This window comes from Oncorhynchus clarkii, chromosome 8, assembly GCF_045791955.1.
Source record: "Oncorhynchus clarkii lewisi isolate Uvic-CL-2024 chromosome 8, UVic_Ocla_1.0, whole genome shotgun sequence".
NCBI lineage: Eukaryota > Metazoa > Chordata > Actinopteri > Salmoniformes > Salmonidae > Oncorhynchus > Oncorhynchus clarkii.
This window is the reverse complement of record NC_092154.1, coordinates 2,506,077-2,518,690: the sequence shown is the minus strand read 5'-3', so window position 1 is coordinate 2,518,690 and position 12,614 is coordinate 2,506,077. Positions and strand designations below refer to the sequence as shown.

The window sequence follows — 12,614 nt, the reverse complement described above, 5'->3', positions numbered from 1 at the left end:
TATTACTGCACTGTTGGAGCTAGAAACACAAGCATTTAGTTAGATACTACTGTTGGAGCTAGAAACACGGGCATTTAGATAGATATTACTGCACTGTTGGAGCTAGAAACACAAGCATTTATTTAGATATTACTGTTGGAGGTAGAAACACAAGCATTTAGTTAGATACTGCTGCACTGTTGGAGCTAGAACCACAAGCATTTAGTTAGATATTACTGTTGGAGCTAGAAACACAAGCATTCAGTTAGATACTACTGTTGGAGCTAGAAACACAAGCATTTAGTTAGATATTACTGCACTGTTGGAGCTAGAAACACAAGCATTTAGTTAGATACTGCTGCACTGTTGGAGCTAGAACCACAAGCATTTAGTTAGATATTACTGTTGGAGCTAGAAACACAAGCATTCAGTTAGATACTACTGTTGGAGCTAGAAACACAAGCATTTAGTTAGATATTACTGCACTGTTGGAGCTAGAAACACAAGCATTTAGTTAGATATTACTGTTGGAGCTAGAAACACGGGCATTTAGTTAGATACTACTGCACTGTTGGAGCTGGAAACACAAGCATTTAGTTAGATACTACTGTTGGAGCTAGAAACACGGGCATTTAGTTAGATACTACTGCACTGTTGGAGCTAGAAACACAAGCATTTAGTTAGATACCACTGCACTGTTGGAGCTAGAAACACAAGCATTTAGTTAGATACTACTGCACTGTTGGAGCTAGAAACACAAGCATTCAGTTAGATACTACTGTTGGAGCTAGAAACACAAGCATTTAGTTAGATATTACTGCACTGTTGGAGCTAGAAAGACATGCATTTAGTTAGATATTACTGTTGGAGCTAGAAACACAAACATTTAGTTAGATACTACTTCACTGTTGGAGCTAGAAACACAAGCATTTAGTTAGATACTACTGCACTGTTGGAGCTAGGAACACAAGCATTTAGTTAGATACTACTACACTGTTGTAGCTAGAAACACAAGCATTTAGTTAGATACTACTCTACTGTTGGAGCTAGAAACACAAGCATTTAGTTAGATACTACTACACTGTTGGAGCTAGAAACACAAGCATTTAGTTAGATACTACTACACTGTTGGAGCTAGAAACACAAGCATTTAGTTAGATACTACTGCACTGTTGGAGCTAGAAACACAAGCATTTAGTTAGATACTACTGCACTGTTGGAGCTAGAAACACAAGCATTTAGTTAGATACTACTACACTGTTGGAGCTAGAAACACAAGCATTTAGTTAGATACTACTGTACTGTTGGAGCTAGAAACACAAGCAATTAGTTAGATATTACTGCACTGTTTGAGCTAGGAACACAAGCATTTAGTTAGATACTACTACACTTTTGGATCTAGGAACCCAAGCATTTAGTTAGATACTACTACACTGTTGTAGCTAGAAACACAAGCATTTAGTTAGATATTACTGCACTGTTGGAGCTAGAAACACAAGCATTTAGTTAGATACTACTGTTGGAGCTAGAAACACGGGCATTTAGATAGATATTACTGCACTGTTGGAGCTAGAAACACAAGCATTTATTTAGATATTACTGTTGGAGGTAGAAACACAAGCATTTAGTTAGATACTGCTGCACTGTTGGAGCTAGAACCACAAGCATTTAGTTAGATATTACTGTTGGAGCTAGAAACACAAGCATTCAGTTAGATACTACTGTTGGAGCTAGAAACACAAGCATTTAGTTAGATATTACTGCACTGTTGGAGCTAGAAACACAAGCATTTAGTTAGATACTGCTGCACTGTTGGAGCTAGAACCACAAGCATTTAGTTAGATATTACTGTTGGAGCTAGAAACACAAGCATTCAGTTAGATACTACTGTTGGAGCTAGAAACACAAGCATTTAGTTAGATATTACTGCACTGTTGGAGCTAGAAACACAAGCATTTAGTTAGATATTACTGTTGGAGCTAGAAACACGGGCATTTAGTTAGATACTACTGCACTGTTGGAGCTGGAAACACAAGCATTTAGTTAGATACTACTGTTGGAGCTAGAAACACGGGCATTTAGTTAGATACTACTGCACTGTTGGAGCTAGAAACACAAGCATTTAGTTAGATACCACTGCACTGTTGGAGCTAGAAACACAAGCATTTAGTTAGATACTACTGCACTGTTGGAGCTGGAAACACAAGCATTTAGTTAGATACTACTGTTGGAGCTAGAAACACGGGCATTTAGTTAGATACTACTGCACTGTTGGAGCTAGAAACACAAGCATTTAGTTAGATACTACTGCACTGTTGGAGCTAGAAACACAAGCATTTAGTTAGATACTACTACACTGTTGGAGCTAGAAACACAAGCATTTAGTTAGATACTACTGTACTGTTGGAGCTAGAAACACAAGCAATTAGTTAGATATTACTGCACTGTTTGAGCTAGGAACACAAGCATTTAGTTAGATACTACTACACTTTTGGATCTAGGAACCCAAGCATTTAGTTAGATACTACTACACTGTTGTAGCTAGAAACACAAGCATTTAGTTAGATATTACTGCACTGTTGGAGCTAGAAACACAAGCATTTAGTTAGATACTACTGTTGGAGCTAGAAACACGGGCATTTAGATAGATATTACTGCACTGTTGGAGCTAGAAACACAAGCATTTATTTAGATATTACTGTTGGAGGTAGAAACACAAGCATTTAGTTAGATACTGCTGCACTGTTGGAGCTAGAACCACAAGCATTTAGTTAGATATTACTGTTGGAGCTAGAAACACAAGCATTCAGTTAGATACTACTGTTGGAGCTAGAAACACAAGCATTTAGTTAGATATTACTGCACTGTTGGAGCTAGAAACACAAGCATTTAGTTAGATACTGCTGCACTGTTGGAGCTAGAACCACAAGCATTTAGTTAGATATTACTGTTGGAGCTAGAAACACAAGCATTCAGTTAGATACTACTGTTGGAGCTAGAAACACAAGCATTTAGTTAGATATTACTGCACTGTTGGAGCTAGAAACACAAGCATTTAGTTAGATATTACTGTTGGAGCTAGAAACACGGGCATTTAGTTAGATACTACTGCACTGTTGGAGCTGGAAACACAAGCATTTAGTTAGATACTACTGTTGGAGCTAGAAACACGGGCATTTAGTTAGATACTACTGCACTGTTGGAGCTAGAAACACAAGCATTTAGTTAGATACCACTGCACTGTTGGAGCTAGAAACACAAGCATTTAGTTAGATACTACTGCACTGTTGGAGCTAGAAACACAAGCATTCAGTTAGATACTACTGTTGGAGCTAGAAACACAAGCATTTAGTTAGATATTACTGCACTGTTGGAGCTAGAAAGACATGCATTTAGTTAGATATTACTGTTGGAGCTAGAAACACAAACATTTAGTTAGATACTACTTCACTGTTGGAGCTAGAAACACAAGCATTTAGTTAGATACTACTGCACTGTTGGAGCTAGGAACACAAGCATTTAGTTAGATACTACTACACTGTTGTAGCTAGAAACACAAGCATTTAGTTAGATACTACTCTACTGTTGGAGCTAGAAACACAAGCATTTAGTTAGATACTACTACACTGTTGGAGCTAGAAACACAAGCATTTAGTTAGATACTACTACACTGTTGGAGCTAGAAACACAAGCATTTAGTTAGATACTACTGCACTGTTGGAGCTAGAAACACAAGCATTTAGTTAGATACTACTGCACTGTTGGAGCTAGAAACACAAGCATTTAGTTAGATACTACTACACTGTTGGAGCTAGAAACACAAGCATTTAGTTAGATACTACTGTACTGTTGGAGCTAGAAACACAAGCAATTAGTTAGATATTACTGCACTGTTTGAGCTAGGAACACAAGCATTTAGTTAGATACTACTACACTTTTGGATCTAGGAACCCAAGCATTTAGTTAGATACTACTACACTGTTGTAGCTAGAAACACAAGCATTTAGTTAGATATTACTGCACTGTTGGAGCTAGAAACACAAGCATTTAGTTAGATACTACTGTTGGAGCTAGAAACACGGGCATTTAGATAGATATTACTGCACTGTTGGAGCTAGAAACACAAGCATTTATTTAGATATTACTGTTGGAGGTAGAAACACAAGCATTTAGTTAGATACTGCTGCACTGTTGGAGCTAGAACCACAAGCATTTAGTTAGATATTACTGTTGGAGCTAGAAACACAAGCATTCAGTTAGATACTACTGTTGGAGCTAGAAACACAAGCATTTAGTTAGATATTATTGCACTGTTGGAGCTAGAAACACAAGCATTTAGTTAGATACTGCTGCACTGTTGGAGCTAGAACCACAAGCATTTAGTTAGATATTACTGTTGGAGCTAGAAACACAAGCATTCAGTTAGATACTACTGTTGGAGCTAGAAACACAAGCATTTAGTTAGATATTACTGCACTGTTGGAGCTAGAAACACAAGCATTTAGTTAGATATTACTGTTGGAGCTAGAAACACGGGCATTTAGTTAGATACTACTGCACTGTTGGAGCTGGAAACACAAGCATTTAGTTAGATACTACTGTTGGAGCTAGAAACACGGGCATTTAGTTAGATACTACTGCACTGTTGGAGCTAGAAACACAAGCATTTAGTTAGATACCACTGCACTGTTGGAGCTAGAAACACAAGCATTTAGTTAGATACTACTGCACTGTTGGAGCTGGAAACACAAGCATTTAGTTAGATACTACTGTTGGAGCTAGAAACACGGGCATTTAGTTAGATACTACTGCACTGTTGGAGCTAGAAACACAAGCATTTAGTTAGATACTACTGCACTGTTGGAGCTAGAAACACAAGCATTTAGTTAGATACTGCTGCACTGTTGGAGCTAGAACCACAAGCATTTAGTTAGATATTACTGTTGGAGCTAGAAACACAAGCATTTAGTTAGATATCACTGTTGGAGCTAGAAAGACATGCATTTAGTTAGATATTACTGTTGGAGCTAGAAACACAAACATTTAGTTAGATACTACTTCACTGTTGGAGCTAGAAACACAAGCATTTAGTTAGATACTACTGTACTGTTGGAGCTAGAAACACAAGCATTTAGTTAGATACTACTGCACTGTTGGAGCTAGAAACACAAGCATTTAGTTAGATACTGCTGCACTGTTGGAGCTAGAACCACAAGCATTTAGTTAGATATTACTGTTGGAGCTAGAAACACAAGCATTTAGTTAGATATCACTGTTGGAGCTAGAAAGACATGCATTTAGTTAGATACTACTTCACTGTTGGAGCTAGAAACACAAGCATTTAGTTAGATACTACTGCACTGTTGGAGCTAGAAACACAATCATTTAGTTAGATACTACTGTACTGTTGGAGCTAGAAACACAAGCATTTAGTTAGATACTACTGCACTGTTGGAGCTAGAAACACAAGCATTTAGTTAGATATTACTGTTGGAGCTAGAAACACAGGCATTTCTCTACACCCGCAATAACATCTGCCAAATATGTGTATGTGACCAATACATTTAGATTTGATTTAGACCATGTTTCTGATGCTGTCTGGCCAAAAATAATGACCTGCCATACTGTTCTTTAACCAGACAGCATCAGAAACATGGTCTACACATACTAGACATACTGAGGCAGCGCTGCATATGATAAATATTTCAAATAAATGATCTATATTTTATTATTTTATTTGGAAGGTATTATCTAACTATAACTAAACGAAAATGCCCGTCCAAATAAAAATAAAAAAATTGGATAATTTATTGGAAATGTGAGTCTGTTTAGTCAGCTATTATCTCATCTATTGCCTCTGAAAAATAAGTGTTTGACTAATATTTTAGTCACTATTTGTGTTGATGAAATTAATACTGTGGCTGGATGCCAAAACAAAATAACAACAGCCAAATAAGAAATTAACTCAAAGACAAAACAGATTTTTCATCCAGAATATTTTTTTATTTTTTTTTTACAAATGTCAAACAACAGTGGGCAGATTATTAATTCATTCATTCATAAATGAAAAGTAAAATAAATTAAATATTGTTGTGTTTTTGAAACACCAAAATATACTTTTTGAAAGTCCTCTGTAGCACATCTGACCAGAACAACGACGGTTTCAGGGTAGTAACAGGTTGTTAATCAGGGCTGCTGTACATCCAATGGAAATATAATGATGTACTGTGGTGAACATGGATGTGACTAGGGTTTCACAATTCCGGAAACGTTCCCCAAATCCCCTGGTTTTACAGAAATTCAGATTGGAGGATTCCCGTATTTCCTGTTTATTCCCTTATAATTGTAGGCATCTTACAACCAGTATTCCTGGGAAACAGGGGACGTTTTGGGAAACTTAACAGCATTTTTAAATCCGATATGTGACTGTAGATGGTGGCTGGTACTGAGCTGGACATACAGTCATGAATATGGGTCTCATCAACTATATTTAGGTTTGACGAGCTACCTTACGGTGGCGTATTGTATTGCGGACCCATAAAGGCCTGGTACAACCACCCTGATCTACCTGTCTACCTGTCTACCTGTCTACCTGATCTACCTGATCTACCTGATCTACCTGTCTACCTCTGTACCTGTCTACCTGATCTACCTGATCTACCTGTCTACCTGTCTACCTGTCTACCTGATCTACCGGTCTACCTGATCTACCTGTCTACCTGTCTACCTGTCTACCTGTCTACCTGTGTGCCTGATCTACCTGTCTACCTGTCTACCTGTGTGCCTGATCTACCTGTCTGACAAATACACACAGATTCAACCTGATAAAAATACTCTGTGGTAAAAATATAAAGTACAAGCGTGTCTATGGTCAGAGTCAGTTTGTCATCACACATGCTGTTGTTGTACTGTTGTACTGGATGAATTCAGAGCCTTATGTTTTTTATTCTGTAATCTAGTGTGTCATTGCTTTTTACGCGTAAAGGATTTCATCATTCAGATTCAATTATTATTGTTTACAGAGGAAATAGCTTTTCATTTATCTTTGGAGAGGAATTTTAAATGTATAAACACATTTGGAAAAAATAATATTAAGTTAAAACTATTGTTTTAAAATCATTTAACTTAAATGACCAAAGAAAAAGACTGTTAACGTAATCATGTAGAGGCATAAAAATATTCAGAATACAGAATTCTACCACTCAAGTGTTAAAATACATGACATCATTTATGTCTTCATAAGTTAAAACTCCTCAACCCACATCTTCTCACCAATAATATACCATTTAAATTAATTGATTTAAAAAGAGCATTTAGACATTTTAAAGCAAACTTTGTTCATACCACCACATCGCAACATAGCTGTTACTCTTATCATCACCATGGTAACATACTGTACGTGTTTCTGTCCTCTTTTCCTACTCAGTGCTTGTCCTGCTATATTGTCCTGTTATATTGTCCTGCTGTATTGTCCTTCTATATTGTCCTTCTATATTGTCTTGTTATATTGTCCTTCTATATTGTCCAGTTATATTGTCCTGCTATATTGTCCTGTTATATTGTCCTGCTATATTGTCATGTTATATTGTCCTGTTATATTGTCCTGTTATATTGTCCTGCTATATTGTCCTGCTATATTGTCCTGCTATATTGTCCTGCTATATTGTCCTGCTATATTGTCCTGCTGTATTGTCCTTCTATATTGTCCTGCTATATTGTCCTGCTATATTGTCCTGCTGTATTGTCCTGCTATATTGTCCTGCTATATTGTCCTGCTATATTGTCCTGTTATATTGTCCTGCTATATTGTCCTGTTATATTGTCCTGCTATATTGTCATGTTATATTGTCCTGCTATATTGTCCTGCTATATTGTCCTTCTATATTGTCATGTTATATTGTCCTGTTATATTGTCCTGCTATATTGTCCTGTTATATAGTCATGTTATATTGTCCTGCTATATTGTCCTGCTATATTGTCCTGTTATATAGTCATGTTATATTGTCCTTCTATATTGTCCTGTTATATTGTCCTGCTGTATTGTCCTGCTATATTGTCCTGCTGTATTGTCCTGCTATATTGTCCTGCTATATTGTCCTGCTATATTGTCCTAGTACAACAACATACTCAGCTAAAAGCCTTATACAAATACAAATACTACACAAAACAAGCTGTCTGCTACAAATAGCCTGAAGCGTTGTCCCGTAAGTTGTGGATGACACTGGAGAATTGCTGCTTTTTAATCAGAACTCAAAAATTCATTTGAAAGGTTTTGTGCTTTAAAACCATGACATTAGTTTACGTTGCCTTCTTCTCCTCCTCCTCTTCATCCTCGTCTCCTCCTCCTCCTCTTCATCCTCTCCTACTCCTCCTCCTCCTCTCCTCCCCCTCTTCATCCTCTTCTCCTCATCCTCCTCTCCTCCTCTTCTCCATCCTCCTCTTCCTCCTTCCCTCCCCCTTTTCTCCTCAGTAAGGTCTCCAGACAGCTTCATCCATGCGTCCCCCAGCAGAGTTGAGTACGGTTGGGGAGTTGCTGTGACTCCCGTCCCCCTCCACCCCTCCATCTGCCTGGCTGGGCAGGTTAGGGTTAACCAGGGAGCTACCAGTGGAGGCGCTGGTGCAGGGAGGAACCATTCTGGAGGGGGAGCGGTCCCCCCCGGGAACCATGGAGAACTGGTACGACCCAGAGGATGGTCCATAGTAGAGATAGGGAGCGCTGCTGGTCGGAAACGGTCCACTCTGACTCTGGGTGGACCCGGGGTAGGGAGGTGGCAGGTAGGGGTGGTAGTGGGCGGAGCCTAGCGACATGGCGGAGGTGACAGGAGGGGTGTAGGTAAAGGTGGTGGGGTAGTGCATTCTGGGACTGGAGAAACCGGACTCCGTCAGAGAGGAGAGACCCGGGAACTGACGCTCAAACTGACCTGGGAACGGACTGAGATCTGACGAACCTAGAGAGAGAGACGGATGGAGAGGGAGAACCCTGTTTAAAACACGTCATCACAACATTGATTCATTTAGCTGCATCGTCCCTTCATGAAAACCACATCTTTTGGAGTATTGACAGTATCCTTTATTCATGTCGTCCCTTAAAGATTATAAATATATTTTACAATCTATTCTGACGACCGGTGCCAAGACAACAGCAAACTATTCAATTACAGGTATATTTATTATATGTCTGATATGTGTGTGTGTGTGTGTGTGTGTGTGTGTGTGTGTGTGTGTGTGTGATGAACATAAATATAAAACACAACATGTAACTCAGTAAATCTTTGAAATTGTAGCACATTACGTTTATATTTTTGTTCAGTCTAAATGAATCTATGGATTTCACATGACTAGGCAGGGGTATGGGAGGGGCTGGGAAGGCATGGGAGGGGCTGGGAAGGCATGGGAGGGGCTGGGAAGGCAGGGGCATGGGAGGGGCTGGGAAGGCAGGGCCATGGGAGGGGCTGGGAAGGCAGGGCCATGGGAGGGGCTGGGAAGGCAGGGGCATGGGAGGGGCTGGGAAGGCAGGGCCATGGGAGGGGCTGGGAAGGCAGGGGCATGGGAGGGGCTGGGAAGACATGGCCATGGGAGGCAGGGCCATGGGAGGGGCTGGGAAGGCAGGGGCATGGGAGGGGCTGGGAAGGCAGGGCCATGGGAGGGGCTGGGAAGGCAGGGCCATGGGAGGGGCTGGGAAGGCAGGGCCATGGGAGGGGCTGGGAAGGCAGGGGCATGGGAGGGGCTGGGAAGGCAGGGGCATGGGAGGGGCTGGGAAGGCAGGGCCATGGGAGGGGCTGGGAAGGCAGGGCCATGGGAGGGGCTGGGAAGGCAGGGCCATGGGAGGGGCTGGGAAGGCAGGGGCATGGGAGGGGCTGGGAAGGCAGGGGCATGGGAGGGGCTGGGAAGGCAGGGCCATGGGAGGGGCTGGGAAGGCAGGGCCATGGGAGGGGCTGGGAAGGCAGGGCCATGGGAGGGGCTGGGAAGGCAGGGGCATGGGAGGGGCTGGGAAGGCAGGGGCATGGGAGGGGCTGGGAAGGCATTGGAGGGGCTGGGAAGGCAGGGCCATGGGAGGGGCTGGGAAGGCAGGGGTATGGGAGGGGCTGGGAAGACATGGCCATGGGAGGGGCTGGGAAGACATGGGCATGGGAGGGGCTGGGAAGGCAGGGGCATGGGAGGGGCTGGGAAGGCATGGCCATGGGAGGGGCTGGGAAGGCATGGGAGGGGCTGGGAAGGCAGGGCCATGGGAGGGGCTGGGAAGGCAGGGGCATGAGAGGGGCTGGGAAGGCAGGGGCATGAGAGGGGCTGGGAAGGCAGGGGCATGAGAGGGGCTGGGAAGGCAGGGGCATGAGAGGGGCTGGGAAGGCAGGGGCATGAGAGGGGCTGGGAAGGCAGGGGCATGGGAGGGGCTGGGAAGGCAGGGGCATGGGAGGGGCTGGGAAGGCAGGGGCATGGGAGGGGCTGGGAAGGCAGGGCCATGGGAGGGGCTGGGAAGGCAGGGCCATGGGAGGGGCTGGGAAGGCAGGGCCATGGGAGGGGCTGGGAAGGCAGGGGCATGGGAGGGGCTGGGAAGGCAGGGGCATGGGAGGGGCTGGGAAGGCAGGGCCATGGGAGGGGCATGGGAAGGCAGGGGCATGGGAGGGGCTGGGAAGGCAGGGGCATGGGAGGGGCTGGGAAGGCAGGGGCATGGGAGGGGCTGGGACGGCTGGGGCATGAGAGGGGCTGGGAAGTCATGGCCATGGGAGGCAGGGCCATGGGAGGGGCTGGGAAGGCAGGGCCATGGGAGGCTGGGAAGGCAGGGCCATGGGAGGGGCTGGGAAGGCAGGGGCATGGGAGGGGCTGGGAAGGCAGGGGCATGGGAGGGGCTGGGAAGGCATGGCCATGGGAGGGGCTGGGAAGGCATGGGAGGGGCTGGGAAGGCAGGGCCATGGGAGGGGCTGGGAAGGCAGGGGCATGAGAGGGGCTGGGAAGGCAGGGGCATGAGAGGGGCTGGGAAGGCAGGGGCATGAGAGGGGCTGGGAAGGCAGGGGCATGGGAGGGGCTGGGAAGGCAGGGGCATGGGAGGGGCTGGGAAGGCAGGGGCATGGGAGGGGCTGGGAAGGCAGGGCCATGGGAGGGGCTGGGAAGGCAGGGCCATGGGAGGGGCTGGGAAGGCAGGGCCATGGGAGGGGCTGGGAAGGCAGGGGCATGGGAGGGGCTGGGAAGGCAGGGGCATGGGAGGGGCTGGGAAGGCAGGGCCATGGGAGGGGCATGGGAAGGCAGGGGCATGGGAGGGGCTGGGAAGGCAGGGGCATGGGAGGGGCTGGGAAGGCAGGGGCATGGGAGGGGCTGGGAAGGCAGGGGCATGAGAGGGGCTGGGAAGGCAGGGGCATGAGAGGGGCTGGGAAGGCAGGGGCATGGGAGGGGCTGGGAAGGCAGGGGCATGAGAGGGGCTGGGAAGGCAGGGCCATGGGAGGGGCTGGGAAGGCAGGGGCATGGGAGGGGCTGGGAAGTCATGGCCATGGGAGGCAGGGCCATGGGAGGGGCTGGGAAGGCAGGGGCATGGGAGGGGCTGGGAAGGCAGGGCCATGGGAGGCAGGGCCATGGGAGGGGCTGGGAAGGCAGGGGCATGGGAGGGGCTGGGAAGGCAGGGCTATGGGAGGGGCTGGGAAGGCAGGGCCATGGGAGGTACTGGGAAGGCAGGGGCATGGGAGGGGCTGGGAAGGCAGGGGCATGGGAGGGGCTGGGAAGGCAGGGCCATGGGAGGGGCTGGGAAGGCATGGGAGGGGCTGGGAAGGCAGGGGCATGGGAGGGGCTGGGAAGGCAGGGGTATGGGAGGGGCTGGGAAGACATGGCCATGGGAGGGGCTGGGAAGACATGGGCATGGGAGGGGCTGGGAAGGCAGGGGCATGGGAGGGGCTGGGAAGGCATGGCCATGGGAGGGGCTGGGAAGGCAGGGCCATGGGAGGGGCTGGGAAGGCAGGGGCATGGGAGGGGCTGGGAAGGCAGGGGCATGGGAGGGGCTGGGAAGGCAGGGCCATGGGAGGGGCTGGGAAGGCAGGGGCATGGGAGGGGCTGGGAAGGCAGGGGCATGGGAGGGGCTGGGAAGGCAGGGGCATGGGAGGGGCTGGGAAGGCAGGGGCATGAGAGGGGCTGGGAAGGCAGGGGCATGGGAGGGGCTGGGAAGGCAGGGCCATGGGAGGGGCTGGGAAGGCAGGGCCATGGGAGGGGCTTTGAAGGCAGGGGCATGGGAGGGGCTGGGAAGGCAGGGGCATGGGAGGGGCTGGGAAGGCAGGGGCATGGGAGGGGCTGGGAAGGCAGGGCCATGGGAGGGGCTGGGAAGGCAGGGGCATGGGAGGGGCTGGGAAGGCAGGGGCATGGGAGGGGCTGGGAAGGCAGGGGCATGGGAGGGGCTGGGAAGGCAGGGCCATGGGAGGGGCTGGGAAGGCAGGGCCATGAGAGGGGCTGGGAAGGCAGGGCCATGGGAGGGGCTGGGAAGGCAGGGCCATGGGAGGGGCTGGGAAGGCAGGGGCATGGGAGGTTGCTGGGAAGGCAGGGGCATGGGAGGGGCTGGGAAGGCAGGGGCATGGGAGGGGCTGGGAAGGCAGGGCCATGGGAGGGGCTGGGAAGGCAGGGCCATGGGAGGGGCTGGGAAGGCAGGTCCATGGGAGGGG

The 12,614-nt window shown here is 47.1% G+C and overlaps 1 pseudogene; it reads right to left on the bottom strand.

Annotated features, from left to right (window-relative positions):
* Positions 1-6,116: 6,116 nt before the first annotated feature.
* Positions 6,117-8,970, bottom strand: LOC139415679 (runt-related transcription factor 2 pseudogene; annotated as a pseudogene).
* Positions 8,971-12,614: the final 3,644 nt, after the last annotated feature.